Source organism: Theropithecus gelada, chromosome X, assembly GCF_003255815.1.
Source record: "Theropithecus gelada isolate Dixy chromosome X, Tgel_1.0, whole genome shotgun sequence".
Lineage (NCBI taxonomy): Eukaryota > Metazoa > Chordata > Mammalia > Primates > Cercopithecidae > Theropithecus > Theropithecus gelada.
In genome coordinates this window covers 101,665,091-101,669,092 of record NC_037689.1, presented here as the reverse complement: position 1 = coordinate 101,669,092, position 4,002 = coordinate 101,665,091, and positions in this window count along the sequence as shown.

The window sequence follows — 4,002 nt, the reverse complement described above, 5'->3', positions numbered from 1 at the left end:
TTTAGACTAGGGCCTGGCACTTAGATGATGAGGTTTGTTAAAGCTGTTAACATTTCCAAATGCTCTACCTTGAATTCTGGAAAATGAGCCACTGGCTCTTCTGCCTGAAGATGCAGGTGCCATTTAATTGTGAAAAACTGAAGGCGATTGTTGCTCTATAGGCCTCTTTAGCTGACGGAGTTATAATTAAACCTTTCAGGCAAAGATCTGTCTGAATATTTAGGGAATTGAAACAAACAACTAACAAACACTGTTCAGACTTGCTCTGACTTCGAAATATGTGACCTATGTTCTTTGCCACGTAGGCCGCGCCAAAAGCTGCTTGAACGTCCTCACAACATGGCAGCTAAAGCCTCCAGAAGAGGGGATGAGCGAGAGTGAGTGCGGCGGGCCGTGGCCAGTCTCTTAAGTTGCACCCTGTCATTTCTCCTCGTTTTTCTAGATTTATCCCCACTTCCTAAGAGCAATCCAATCCAGAGCAAATCTTGACTTCCTTAAGCCCCCGACAAAAGTCAATAAACACAAGCCCAAATCCTAAAATAAGTCATCCCTAACACCCTCTTATTGGGAGATCCCCCATGGGTCTCCCTGGTTCTCCCTCACTGCAATGAGTCAAAAGCCCACGTTTGTTTGGCTCCAGGTATGCTCCTGGTGATCTTTTGGCCAGAGAACACTGCCAGAGGCATGGTCCTGAATTGGCTAGCCACCCAGGGGTGGTGATGCAGAGTTTCTTAAGCCTCATCACTCCTTGTTTCCACAGTATCTGGGCTCCACACTGGTCAAAACAATCTGTGGGGGACAGCGTCCACTGCAGATGCCTGTACCAAGCTGCGGGTAGATTATCTGTGGTATGGTGAGGAGTGTGAGGTATAAGTAAGGGCTGATTAGGATGGAGGGCAGCAAACGGCAGCCACAGCCAGGAGGGTCCAGCTACAGCTGCTCTGCTCGTGTCGCCGGGCCCTGGAGCACTCCGCTTAGGGATATGGTGGCAGGGAGGCCTGGATTATGGAGTTCATGAGGGCTTAGCTCTGAGAGGAGGCATTATTCCCCATATGTTGCTTCTCTTCCTGCCCATCACGTACGAAGGCATCAAGTTCCTAAACACCTCCAACAAGGGGTGCTTCTCACAGGGAGCCTCCGTGGGGAATGAGCCCAGAAGCAGCTGTAGAAACTCCTGAGGAGAGTAGCCTTCAGGCCCTTTTCCATCCCTTATCTCCAACTAACTTGTGTGCCTTCCCTCAGAATACCTCTGGCTCCTGTTATTACTCTGCACTCCTAAGAGTCTGTCCCAGAACTTGCCTCTGAACTGATATCCTTACCCTTGGAGTCCCTGCTTATAGCACCTGCCCTCAGCCCTAGTGCATAATTGCTGCTGATCTTTGCAAATATGGATTCCATTAGTCCTAGTTGTCTGCTCATGAGACTTTAATGGCATCATTCCCTTAATGATCTCAGAATTCCCCTCCATGCAGCACTTCTTGAGATCCCAACCTCCTGTAACCCCCCTGCTAAAGAAAGCAAGTGGTTGGATGTAAACCCTTCACCCCTTCAATGGCCATATCCAAGAGCAGAAACCTCAAACCTAGATCACTGTTCCTCACCCACACCAAAATAAAATAAAATGGGGAGAAGCAGTGTCTGGGTGTTTTAGCACCCTAACCTGCATGAAGGAAAGCTGGTGATGTAGTGGTGAGAGGGCGCACTTTCTAGGGGTTGAGGAGGGAGGTGATATAGGCACGCCCTGAGGGAAACCAGTAGTCAGGGAATCCCAGGACACTGCTTGCCCCCCAGGAGAATGTCACTGTTGAGCAGGAGATCTGTAGGCTGGACTCATCAACAGCGCTCTGCCAGTACCTTCTTCGTACTTAGCAATTGCTTGATGTGTACATGAAGTCTTCGCTATCACTCAGTCTAATTCCTCTGTATTCAGTGGTGTATTAGTTTGCTAGGGGTACCATAACAAAATAGCACAGACTAGGTGGCTTAAACAACAGAAACTAATTATTTCACAGTTCCAGAAACCAGAAGTCCAAGATCAAGGTATTGGTAGGCTTGGTTTCTTCTGAGGCCTCCCACCTTCATTTGCAGATGGCTGCCGCTTTGCTGCCTCTTCGCATGGTAGTCCCTCTGTGTGAGTGCATCCCTAGTATCTCTAATACTGTATGTCCTAACCGCCTCATTTTACAAGGACACCCGTTAGATTGGATGAAAGCACACACCAGTGGCCTCGTTTTAACAGAACTACCTTGTTAAAGGTCCTGCCTTCAAATACAATCACATCGTGAGGCACTGGGGGTTAAGCTTTCAACGTGTGATTTTTGGGGGACCATAATTCCGTACATAACAATTGGTGACATTAAAGCACGGAGGAAGGAAGGGGCTTGCCCAACACTTCAGTGACAGGTTCTCCTAGGTCAGGCAAGGTCTGCATTTTGCCCAGCCTTCCTCCTTTGTCGACATGGAGGCCCTATTTACCAAACCTTCGGTCTAATACTTTATGTGACATTCTCCCAATTTTCTTCTTTGGGGCGCCTGTGCTCTCCTGGGCAACAGATTTTAAGATGAGGTCATACTGGCGTCCTTATAAAAGGGGGTAAATTTGTACAAGACATGCACAAAGTGAAAATAATGTGAACAGACATAGGGAGAACACAGCCATCTCTAAGTCAAGAAGAGAGGCCTGGAACAGATCCTTCCCTCTTAGCTCTCAGAAGGAACCACCGTCGCTGACACAGATGTCTAGCCTCCACAACTGTGAGAAAATGCATGTTTGTTGTTTAAGCCACCCAGTTTGTATACTTTATTATGGCAGCTCCAGCAAGCTAATCCACCTTTTACAGAGCTCCCTGCTGCCCTCTCAGTACCAGGGTGGATGTTGCTGTTAAGTGTCAAGAGAAAATGGTGTTTTCCAAAATATGCGTGGCTCTGGATCCCAGACAACTCTTGGCACTCCCAACGTCATTGGAATCTTATGTGTGTCCCAAATCTTACCACCTGTCTGGTGGCAGTGGGGTGTTTAGGAGCAGAGGCTCTGGTAACAGACTGCCTCCGTTTGATTCTGGGCTCAGACACTCACTAGCTGTATGATCTTGTACAACTTTCACTGTGCCTAGTTCCTCAGCTGTAAAAACTGGGATATAGTGCAACCAATCTCAGAGGCTTCTTTTGAAGACTAAATGGGGCAACTTAGTTACAGATCGTGTAACTGTAGCTCACATTGCCAGTATAATAATCTCTCTGGTCCAGATTATGCCTGTGCTGGTGCTCTGCGTAGGGGCATGGTGACACAGGACAGGCATCAGAAAGAGAAGAAACAGCCCCTAATCCCCCAAATTATTTCGGTTGTAATCTGTTTCCTCCCAGGATCTGACACAGGAGACCATCCTGACTTTGGGGCGGGCATTTAAGGTGGCCGATCAGCTAGCCCTAAAGGCCCAGAAGTCCAGGCCGATGGAAGATTTTGCAGCTGGGAAACTGAAACAAAATCTTCCAAACCAGTCTTTAAGCCTTCAAGTTGGCATGAGGAAATTGGAAATACATAGATTCCAGTCCCCAAGGCTCTCTACCTCCTCTCTAGCCTTGGGATTTGAGGTCTTTACATGGGACTGCATGCAGAGAGGGTCTTCCCATACTTCTAGAGACTTTGCCCCTCCAAAAAAAAAAAAAAAAAAACTTCCTTCTTAACTACTTTCTCTGCTGCCAAGGTCTTTGCCTTGGGGGGGGCAGCCACCACTCTGGCACCAGGTAGACAGTGGTCAGCCACAGTGCATTGCTTTGCTCCCCTCCCTTGCTGGACTTATCCCAGGGCTAAGCCACTGTGAGGCCACAAGGAATACCGCTCACAGAGGAGCCCCTGATAATGTAGATTAGTAACTACTGGGGGTTAGGGCAGGGATCTGCTAATAGGTACAGGATTTCTTTTTAGGATGATGGGAATGTTATCAAAATAGATTATGGGAATGATCGCACACAACACAGTGAGCACACTGAAAAAAAAAAACT